Source organism: Zeugodacus cucurbitae, chromosome X, assembly GCF_028554725.1.
Source record: "Zeugodacus cucurbitae isolate PBARC_wt_2022May chromosome X, idZeuCucr1.2, whole genome shotgun sequence".
Classification (NCBI taxonomy): Eukaryota; Metazoa; Arthropoda; class Insecta; order Diptera; family Tephritidae; genus Zeugodacus; species Zeugodacus cucurbitae.
Genome location: NC_071672.1, coordinates 8407004 through 8418835, shown reverse-complemented (window position 1 = coordinate 8418835; position 11832 = coordinate 8407004). Strand labels below are relative to the sequence as shown.

The 11832-nt window shown below is 38.3% G+C and overlaps 1 non-coding gene and 1 pseudogene across 1 annotated transcript; both read left to right on the top strand.

Moving 5' to 3' along the window:
* The first annotated feature begins 7838 nt into the window (after positions 1–7838).
* LOC128923348 (5.8S ribosomal RNA) lies at positions 7839–8017 on the top strand. The gene has a single exon (XR_008472307.1). It is a non-coding gene; the product is annotated as a 5.8S ribosomal RNA (ribosomal RNA).
* A 449-nt stretch (positions 8018–8466) lies between these two features.
* On the top strand, positions 8467–11252 carry LOC128923391 (large subunit ribosomal RNA; annotated as a pseudogene).
* Positions 11253–11832: the final 580 nt, after the last annotated feature.

The window sequence follows — 11832 nt, the reverse complement described above, 5'->3', positions numbered from 1 at the left end:
CAACGTGCTCGGCGGTTCAATTCTGATAGGCTGTCCCAGTTTAGGTATGATTTTAGTTGTGCGATGAATGAATATAAAGATATGATTGTGAAAATTAAAGAAGAAGAGTGGAGGAGTTTTGTGAATGACAATAGGGATGACCCCTGGGGTCAGGTCTATAAGATCTGCAGGGGTCGTAAGAGGGAGGATATCACCTCTCTTCGTGTTGGTGACACTGTGTTATCAACGTGGAGAGAGTGTGCTGGGGTTCTGTTAGGAGCGTTCTTTCCCAGGGCTGAGGTTCAGGCACCCCATGCACATGAGGTACCTGTTCCTCCATTAGATGATGGGGAGCTGGGATATGCCTTTGGCCTGGTCAGGTCTAAACGGTCTCCAGGTTTTGATGGTCTGAACGGAGAGATGTGCAAATGCTTGTGGAAGTTCATTCCGGAATACTTGGAGGTCATTTATGATAAGTGCATTTGTGAGGGATATTTTCCACGTGAGTGGAAAAGTGCCAGGGTTGTTCCTCTCCTGAAGTCTCCTGATAAGATCAGGAGTGATCCTCGTTCTTATCGGGGCATCAGTCTCCTTCCAGTGCTTGGAAAAGTGCTGGAAAGAGTTATGGTGGAACGGCTTCAGGAGCTAACGCGGGATTTGAGGTCGAATAGGCAGTATGGGTTCAGGAAAGGACGCAGTGTAGAAGATGCCTGGATGTATGTTCAGAATGCTGTGAGGGAGAATACCAACAAATATGTCCTTGGCATATTTGTTGACTTCAAGGGGGCGTTTGATTACCTAATCTGGGATCGTGTGATTCAACGGCTAGAGGAACTTAACTGTTCGGAAATTAGTCTCTGGCGGAGCTTCTTTTCGGACAGGAAAGCCTCTATCGTTGGTATGAATGGGAGTGTGGAGATTGGAGTGGTTCGTGGCTGCCCGCAGGGATCCATCTGTGGTCCATATATTTGGAACCTCATGATGGACTCACTGCTTGGGCAGCTCGAACCACTCTGCAGGTGTTGTGCGTATGCGGATGACCTGCTTCTTTTAGTTGAAGGCTGTTCGAGGTCTGAGATTGAAAGGGTAGGAGGGCAATTGTTGGAGATTGCTCATAATTGGGGTGTGGGTGTGGGGGTTGACATATCGATGGATAAAACGGTGACAATGCTCTTAAAGGGTAGACTGTCACCGGGGCGTCCACCGGTTGTCCGTGTGAATGGGGTCAGCATCAGGTATGTGACGCAAGTCAAATATCTGGGGTTGACCATGAGTGAAAGAATGTGTTTTACTCCACACTTGGTGAATGTGAAGCGGCGGCTGCAGGCGATTGTTGGTAGTGTCAGGCGCGTTTTACGGAGTGATTGGGGTCTCGGGCGTCGTGCTGTTCGCTCCATATATCGAGGTTTGTTTGTGGCCTGTGCTACTTATGGATCTCCTATATGGTGGAGGGTGGCTACGATGGTTTCGGGTCATCGAAAACTTCTTTCTATACAGCGTTGTATGATGCTTGCCTGTTTGCCTGTATGTCGCACCGTTTCTACGGATGCGTTGCAGGTTTTATTGGGTGTGCCCCCTCTTGACCTGATTGTTTTACAGCGTGCTGTTTCTTTCAGGTTGAGGAGGGGTTTGAGTGTGTTATTGCTGCGGAATGAATGGATTTCTGACGATGATGTGGAGAGGTTGGGATATCTAGGAAGCAAGAGGCTTCTAGATGACAGGGTTAGGAGTAGGTGGCAAGAACGTTGGGATAATAGTCCTAACGGTCGTGTGACTTATGAGTACATTCGGGATGTTGGGTTTGTTGGGGAAAACCCAGATTTCAGATTCTGTCTGAGTCTGGGTTTCCTACTTACGGGGCATGGGCCTTTGAATGCTTTTTTGCATCAGAGGCGCCTCTCTGATGTAATGGAATGTATGTGTGGAGCGCGTGTTGAGGATTGGGTGCATGTTATTGCTGAATGCCCGATGTACTCGGACATTAGGGACCTTGGGGGTATGGGGATTAGTTGGACTGATGGACGGTTAGATGATAGTGGTGTGATCTCCACTAGTTGGGATGCCGAACGATTAGAATTATTTGGTGTGTTTGCGCGTGAGGTGTTTAAGCGGCGAAGACAATTAGCTGGAAACTAAGTATAGTTTCTTTGTGTGAATGGTGTGTGTATTGTGTGTGTATTGGATGAGAGAATGGGGTCCAACCCCTGGTCACCAGTCCAGAGCAGTATGGAAGCTCAACTGGTAGTAGTTTCAACTACGAGGTCTGACCGGAGACTTAATTCTGGTACCACGGGGAGTAGGAGCCCTTGGAGTTCGCTCCAACCTACTCGTGCGGACTGGCCCCTCGGGGAGTATCGTGGTGGTTGTGGTTTAATACCCGAATGCGGGGAGAGTGATATTTGTCACTCAATGTGGAGTTGCATTGCAACCGGGTGCCGGACCCAAAGTACGGCAGAGGTTTTAGATAGGCCTCGAACCTCACCAAGGTGGTTAGTGTGTCCATTCCACACGCCAATTGGTACTGAATAATGCATTGCATTTTTCGGGGCGCTGATCATCGCATTGATTTGATCCGCTGTGCTTTTGAGCACCGTGAGGTAAGGCCGTCGTCGGCAGGTACTCACGTTAATATTGGCTTTAGATGTCCCTATTTGCTACCCTGCGTGTACGGGTAAAGAATATGCCCGATGTAAGGCATGCCTGTCGTAAGAGGCGACTAAAATCCCATCAGGTCCTGCGGGTTTGGATCGAGAATATGCCCGAGGTAAGGTATGCCTGTCGTAAGAGGCGACTAAAATCCAAACATGCACAAATAGATAACAGGCTGATGCTAATGGCTGATACTCAGGCTGTTATCTATACGTGCTAGATAATATATTTCATGGCTTGAACGGAATTATGTTATCTTTTTGATTTAGCTTTTTCCAAAAAGGAATTGGTCACTCCTTTCAAAAAGGGCAATTGTGTTCAAGCCACAATTGCCTACCAGTGCAGAGCAGTATGGAAAGGCTCAACTGGAAGTAGCTTCGGCTACAAAGTCTTACCAGAGACTTAAACTCGGTGCCACGGGGAGCAGGAGCCCAGGAGGCTTCGGTTTCCGCCTGCTCGTTGGGTTACGGCCCTTCGGGGAGTATCGTGGTGGCTGTGGTTTCTAAACCTAAATGCAGGCAGAGGGCCTTTGGCTTCTCGGTGTGGAGTTGCAACCAACCGGGTGCCGGACCCAAAGTACGGCAGAGGTTTTAGATGGGCCTCGGCCCTACCAAGGTGGCATAAGTGTGTCCATACCACACGCCAATTGGTACTGGAAGTGTGCATAGCTACAAATACAGGGCGCTGATTGACGCATTGTATTAATCCATTTGTGTTTTTGAATACACGTATGGTAAGGCCTTCACAGGCAGGTACATACGTTAAAACAAATCCACATTTGTCCCTATTTGCGAAGAGCCGAAACCACATGGTGATATATTTGCATATAAGTACTAATTAATTTTCATATAGATACTAAGTTTATGAATTCATACAAGTAAAAAAATTTCATATAAATACTAAATAATTTTCATATAGATACTAAGTTTATGAATTCATACAAGTAAAAAATTTTCATATAAATACTAAATAATTTTCATATAGATACTAAGTTTATGAATTCATACAAGTAAATAATTTTCATATAAATACTAAATAATTTTCATATAGATACTAAGTTTATGAATTCATACAAGTAAAAAATTTTCATATAAATACTAAATAATTTTCATATAGATACTAAGTTAATGAATTCATACAAGTTAAAAATTTTCATATAAATACTAAATAATTTTCATATAGATACTAAGTTAATGAATTCATACAAGTTAAAAATTTTCATATAAATATTAAATAATTTTCATATAGATACTAAGTTTATGAATTCATACAAGTAAATAATTTTCATATAGATACTAAATAATTTTCATATAGATATTAAGTTAATGAATTCATACAAGTAAATAATTTTCATATAAATACTAAATAATTTTCATATAGATACTAAGTTAATGAATTCATACAAGTTAAAAATTTTCATATAAATACTAAATAATTTTCATATAGATACTAAGTTTATGAATTCATACAAGTAAAAAATTTTCATATAAATACTAAATAATTTTCATATAGATACTAAGTTTATGAATTCATACAAGTAAATAATTTTCATATAAATAAATACTAAATAATTTTCATATAGATGCTAAGTTAATGAATTCATACAAGTTAAAAATTTTCATATAAATACTAAATAATTTTCATATAGATACTAAGTTAATGAATTCATACAAGTTAAAAATTTTCATATAAATACTAAATAATTTTCATATAGATACTAAGTTTATGAATTCATACAAGTAAATAATTTTCATATAAATACTAAATAATTTTCATATAGATACTAAGTTAATGAATTCATACAAGTTAAACATTTTCATATAAATACTAAATAATTTTCATATAGATACTAAGTTAATGAATTCATACAAGTAAATAATTTTCATATAAATACTAAATAATTTTCATATAGATACTAAGTTAATGAATTCATACAAGTTAAAAATTTTCATATAAATACTAAATAATTTTCATATAGATACTAAGTTTATGAATTCATACAAGTAAAAAATTTTCATATAAATACTAAATAATTTTCATATAGATACTAAGTTTATGAATTCATACAAGTAAATAATTTTCATATAAATACTAAATAATTTTCATATAGATACTAAGTTAATGAATTCATACAAGTTAAAAATTTTCATATAAATACTAAATAACTTTCATATAGATACTAAGTTAATGAATTCATACAAGTTAAAAATTTTCATATAAATACTAAATAATTTTCATATAGATACTAAGTTTATGAATTCATACAAGTAAATAATTTTCATATAAATACTAAATAATTTTCATATAAATACTTAATAAATTTCATATAAATACTAATTAATTTTCATATAGATACTAATTTTCATATAAGTACTAAGTGTATGAATTCATACAACTAAATAATTTTCATATAAGTACAAAAAATTAAAAAAAAAAAATAAATGTTAAGCTATTTTTGATGTTGTAATATTTCTTATAAGCATAATGCTCATAGAAAATGATATAAATTACTTGTGTATATATGAATTTAAAACTTTTATATGGTTAAAAAGATTTTCTCCATACGATTTCGGGTTGGTGAGGTGTACGTGGCAGAAAACATATATGTTGTATGAAACTTCGACATTAGTACTTGTATGAAAATTTTAATACTTGTATGAAATTGCATTCTTAGTACTTATATGAAAATTATTTTCATATAAATATAAAAGTATTTAAGTGTAATATATAAATGAGAGCAAAAAAATTTATTCCTGGTTTGCTACAGTTGGTTTAAATAGAAATAATTTTGTTAATAATGTTATTGTAAAATTCAAAAGAATTTAAGCATTATATATGTAAAATCTATCAACACTTTATCAGATCATCAGTATTTATTCTATGTTAATAAGCTAAAAGCAAATTAATTTGAATAAACTTAACACCAATGATCTTTTGATAAATATTTTATTATGTTAATAGATTACAATGTCCTTATATGAAAAAAATGCACACTATTACTATAATATTATAAATTTCACAGTTATAATGATGAATTTTTCATAATGGATATTCAGGTTCATCGGGCTTAACCTCTAAGCAGTTTCACGTACTATTTAACTCTCTATTCAGAGTTCTTTTCAACTTTCCCTCACGGTACTTGTTTACTATCGGTCTCATGGTTATATTTAGTTTTAGATGGAGTTTACCACCCACTTAGTGCTGCACTATCAAGCAACACGACTCTTTGGAAATATCTTTCTAGTAATCATTAACGTTATACGGGCCTGGCACCCTCTATGGGTAAATGGCCTCATTTAAGAAGGACTTAAATCGTTAATTTCGTAGATTTTTCATTGGGGGGTGTTTTTATGTGGTGGGTCCCAAACCCTACGCACAACCGCATAAGCGGGCTTCGCCTTCTCACTTTAGCTCGCCTTCAAACGGATGTCTGTTGGCTACCCAGAGGATACTTGGTCTAAAACCGGAAGTCGTGAGCTGCTTGAACCATGTGGAGAAGAATCGTTTCTGGCCACTCCCAAGTGAGTGACAATCAAAAACTTTCCTCACTTGCGTGAACTTCTACACATGATCCCATCCTCCAACTATTCAAATACGGCGGCGAAGAGCTGATAAGGTGCATGCATCAGCTTCTTTGCGAAATATGGTCGGAAGAAAGCATGCCCGACGATTGGAATCTCAGTGTACTCTGCCCAATCCACAAAAAGGGAGACCCCACAATCTGCGCCAACTATCGTGGGATAAGCCTCCTTAACATCGCTTATAAGGTTCTATCGAGCGTACTGTGTGAAAGACTAAAGCCCACCGTCAACAAACTGATTGGACCTTATCAGTGTGGCTTTAGACCTGGAAAATCAACAACTGACCAGATATTCACCATGCGCCAAATCTTGGAGAAGACCCGTGAAAAAAGGATCGACACACACCATCTATTTGTCGACTTTAAAGCTGCTTTCGACAGCACGAAAAGGAGCTGCCTTTATGCCGCGATGTCTGAATTTGGTATCCCCGCAAAACTAATACGGCTGTGTAAGTTGACGTTGAGCAACACCAAAAGCTCCGTCAGGATCGGGAAGGACCTCTCCGAGCCGTTCGATACCAAACGAGGTTTCAGACAAGGTGACTCGCTATCGTGCGACTTCTTTAACTTGATGCTGGAGAAAATTATAAGAGCTGCAGAGCTAAATAGAGAAGGTACAATCTTCTACAAGAGTGTACAGCTCCTGGCGTACGCCGATGATATTGATATCATCGGAAACAACACCCGCGCCGTTAGTTCTGCTTTTTCCCGCCTGGATAAGGAAGCGAAGCGAATGGGTCTGGTGGTGAACGAGGACAAGACGAAATATCTCCTGTCATCAAACAAACAGTCAGCGCATTCGCGTCTTGGCTCCCACGTCACTGTTGACAGTCATAACTTTGAAGTTGTAGATAATTTCGTATACCTAGGAACCAACATTAACACCGATAATAATGTCAGCCTTGAAATCCAACGCAGAATCACTCTTGCCAACAGGTGCTACTATGGACTGAGTAGGCAATTGAAAAGTAAAGTCCTCTCTCGACGAACAAAAACTAAACTCTACAAGTCCCTCATCATTCCCGTCCTACTTTATGGTGCAGAAGCGTGGACGGTGTCAACATCCGATGAGACGGCACTAGGAGTTTTCGAGAGAAAGGTTTTGCGGAAGATTTACGGTCCCTTAAACATTGGCAACGGCGAATACCGCAGAAGATGGAATGATGAGCTGTATGCGTTGTTCGACGACATAGACATAGTCCAGCGAATAAAAAGACAGCGGCTACGCTGGCTGGGTCATGTTGTTCGAATGGATGAAAGTGCCCCAGCTCTGAAAGTTTTCGATGCAGTACCCGCTGGTGGAAGCCGAGGAAGAGGGAGACCTCCACTCCGGTGGAAGGACCAGGTGGAGAAGGACCTGTCTTCACTTGGTATTACCAATTGGCGCCAAACCGCCAAAAGGAGAGATGCGTGGCGCACTGTTGTGGACTCGGCTATAACCGCGTAAGCGGTTTCTACGCCAGTTAAGAAGAAGAAGAAGACATGCGCAACTTGTAAATGTTTGGGTTGAAAATTACAATTTATTGAAAGATGTTTTAAAATAATTTATATATTATATACGAAAACGAAATGTTATTCTTTCAATAAATTAAAAACTCTTGACGTTAAATTAAAATAAACAAAAAATTATCACTCTAAGCGGTGGATCACTCGGCTCATGGGTCGATGAAGAACGCAGCTAACTGTGCGTCATCGTGTGAACTGCAGGACACATGAACATCGACATTTTGAACGCATATTGCAGTCCATGCTGTTATGTACTTTAATTAATTTTAAAGTGCTGCTTGGACTACATATGGTTGAGGGTTGTAAGACTATGCTAAATTAGTTGCTTATTCTTTTAGTCAATTAAAAGAATTTAAGCACATGGTATATTACTGGATTGTATTTTTCAATCCATAATATTAATAGCATAAAAAGAAATATAGAAAATATATTCTTGAACACCTCATATTTGAACGAAATTTTATAATAAATAAGAATCTTAGTATTCCCAAAAACAATAAAATTTCAATATTATTATTTCAAATAATATATACATTTAGAGGAACGTCTAGCATAAAATATTATTTTATTCTAGGATTGCCTTAAATGTAAAAAAGCAAGAAAATAATATTGTTGTTATAATGAAGTAGTACGGGATGAAAAGATTGAATATTTATTATTAAGAAAATTATATTGGTGTTAAGAAATAATTATGTATGTTTCTTTAAAATAGCAAAAAGCTAAAATATAAAATAAATATAAATATTTTTATACAACCTCAACTCATATGGGACTACCCCCTGAATTTAAGCATATTAATGAGGGGAGGAAAAGAAACTAACAAGGATTTTCTTAGTAGCGGCGAGCGAAAAGAAAATAGTTCAGCACTAAGTCACTTTGTCTATATGGCAAATGTGAGATGCAGTGTATGGAATATCTTAATATCTAGTATGAGAAATTAACGATTTAAGTCCTTCTTAAATGAGGCCATTTACCCATAGAGGGTGCCAGGCCCGTATAACGTTAATGATTACTAGAAAGATATTTCCAAAGAGTCGTGTTGCTTGATAGTGCAGCACTAAGTGGGTGGTAAACTCCATCTAAAACTAAATATAACCATGAGACCGATAGTAAACAAGTACCGTGAGGGAAAGTTGAAAAGAACTCTGAATAGAGAGTTAAATAGTACGTGAAACTGCTTAGAGGTTAAGCCCGATGAACCTGAATATCCATTATGAAAAATTCATCATTATAACTGTGATATTTATAATATTATAGTAATAGTGTGCATTTTTTTCATATAAGGACATTGTAATCTATTAACATAATAAAATATTTATCAAAAGATCATTGGTGTTAAGTTTATTCAAATTAATTTGCTTTTAGCTTATTAACATAGAATAAATACTGATGATTTGATAAAGTGTTGATAGATTTTACATATATAATGCTTAAATTCTTTTGAATTTTACAATAATATTATTATCATTGATTTTAATATTAATTGTATGCATTTATATGATTAACAATGCGAAAGATTCAGGATACCTTCGGGACCCGTCTTGAAACACGGACCAAGGAGTCTAACATATGTGCAAGTCATTGGGTTATATTAAACCTAATGGCGAAATTAACTTAACTTTTATATAATGGGATTAATTTTTAGTGAAATATTTTACTATTAATTCAATCCCGGGGCGTTCCATATAGTTATGTATAATGATAATTTATTATTATTTATACCTCTAACTGGAGCGTACCTTGAGCATATATGCTGTGACCCGAAAGATGGTGAACTATACTTGATCAGGTTGAAGTCAGGGGAAACCCTGATGGAAGACCGAAACAGTTCTGACGTGCAAATCGATTGTCAGAATTGAGTATAGGGGCGAAAGACCAATCGAACCATCTAGTAGCTGGTTCCCTCCGAAGTTTCCCTCAGGATAGCTGGTGCATTTAAATATTATGTAAAATAATCTTATCTGGTAAAGCGAATGATTAGAGGCCTTAGGGTCGAAACGACCTTAACCTATTCTCAAACTTTAAATGGGTAAGAACCTCACCTTTCTTGATATGAAGGTTGAGGTTATGATATAATGTGCCCAGTGGGCCACTTTTGGTAAGCAGAACTGGCGCTGTGGGATGAACCAAACGTAATGTTACGGTGCCCAAATTAACAACTCATGCAGATACCATGAAAGGCGTTGGTTGCTTAAAACAGCAGGACGGTGGACATGGAAGTCGTAATCCGCTAAGGAGTGTGTAACAACTCACCTGCCGAAGCAACTAGCCCTTAAAATGGATGGCGCTTAAGTTGTATACCTATACATTACCGCTAAAGTACATGATTTATAATACAATTTCGGTTGGATTATAAATTTTGAAACTTTAGTGAGTAGGAGGGTACAATGGTGTGCTTAGAAGTGTTTGGCGTAAGCCTGCATGGAGCCGCCATTGGTACAGATCTTGGTGGTAGTAGCAAATAATCGAATGAGACCTTGGAGGACTGAAGTGGAGAAGGGTTTCGTGTGAACAGTGGTTGATCACGAGTTAGTCGGTCCTAAGTTCAAGGCGAAAGCCGAAAATTTTCAAGTTTTAATGAATTGTTGAGAATATATATTATTATGTTTTCTTCATAGTAATTAAACACTTGAATAATTTTGAACGAAAGGGAATACGGTTCCAATTCCGTAACCTGTTGAGTATCCGTTTGTTATTAAAAATGGGCCTTGTGCTCATCCTGGCAACAGGAACGACCATAAAGAAGCCGTCGAGAGGTATCGGAAGAGTTTTCTTTTCTGTTTTATAGTCGTACTACCATGGAAGTCTTTCGAAGAGAGATATGGTAGATGGACTAGAAGAGCATGACATTTACTGTTGTGTCGATATTTTCTCCTCGGACCTTGAAAATTTATGGTGGGGTTACGCAAACTTCTCAACAGGCCGTACCAATATCCGCAGCTGGTCTCCAAGGTGAAGAGTCTCTAGTCGATAGAATAATGTAGGTAAGGGAAGTCGGCAAATTAGATCCGTAACTTCGGGATAAGGATTGGCTCTGAAGATTGAGATAGTCGGGCTTGATTGGGAAGCAATACCATGGTTTATGTACTCGTTCTGGGTAAATAGAGAATTTCGGTTCTTGTTCCCCGGATAGTAGTTACGTAGCCAATTGTGGAACTTTCTTGCTAAAATTTTATAAGAATTATATCGCAAGATATATATTCTTATTTAATTATAACGATTATCAATTAACAATCAATTCAGAACTGGCACGGACTTGGGGAATCCGACTGTCTAATTAAAACAAAGCATTGTGATGGCCCTAACGGGTGTTGACACAATGTGATTTCTGCCCAGTGCTCTGAATGTCAAAGTGAAGAAATTCAAGTAAGCGCGGGTAAACGGCGGGAGTAACTATGACTCTCTTAAGGTAGCCAAATGCCTCGTCATCTAATTAGTGACGCGCATGAATGGATTAACGAGATTCCTACCGTCCCTATCTACTCAGTTGTTTGTAGAACCTCGAAGTGAACGGACGTGTTTGCGCATCATTGCGAGTTTTTAAAAGCGATTTTTAAAGTGTTTTTCAGTATTTCTGAAAGTGATAAAATTTTTCGGTTTTTCCGGTCTGTCGGTAGCCTGTTGTGAAAATAGACACAGTAAGCAGGTACGTGAGGGATTATACACATCGTGTGTATTCCCAAAAGTGTGTGAGGATAGCGGCTTAGGCCATTAACTTGTGTGTGGATTAGTGAACAAAGTGTGGGATTTCCCAGCAGTGCGGGTATAGCGGCATCTGCCATTAACAAACCTTTGTGCAGTGCAGGTAGTCGAAGTGCGGTTGTCTGTATTGTGCGTGAGTGTTGTGTAGGAGAAATGCCTCCACCACGGAGGAGAGGGGCAAAAGCCCCAGCGGAGAGCGAAGACTCCGGGCCTTCAATGGTCCAGGTGGAGTCATCGACCGATGAGGACGGAGTGGGGCAAACCTCGCGGCCCCCACCCAAGAGGAAGGCGCGACTAGGTCCGCCACCACAGGCGAACTCAGGCGAGAGTGGATCAGATGGGGTACTCCAGAAGCTGGATACGGTTGCTACGAAAGTTGCCGTAGGAGTAAAGGTTGCGGCGAAGGAAGGAGCCAA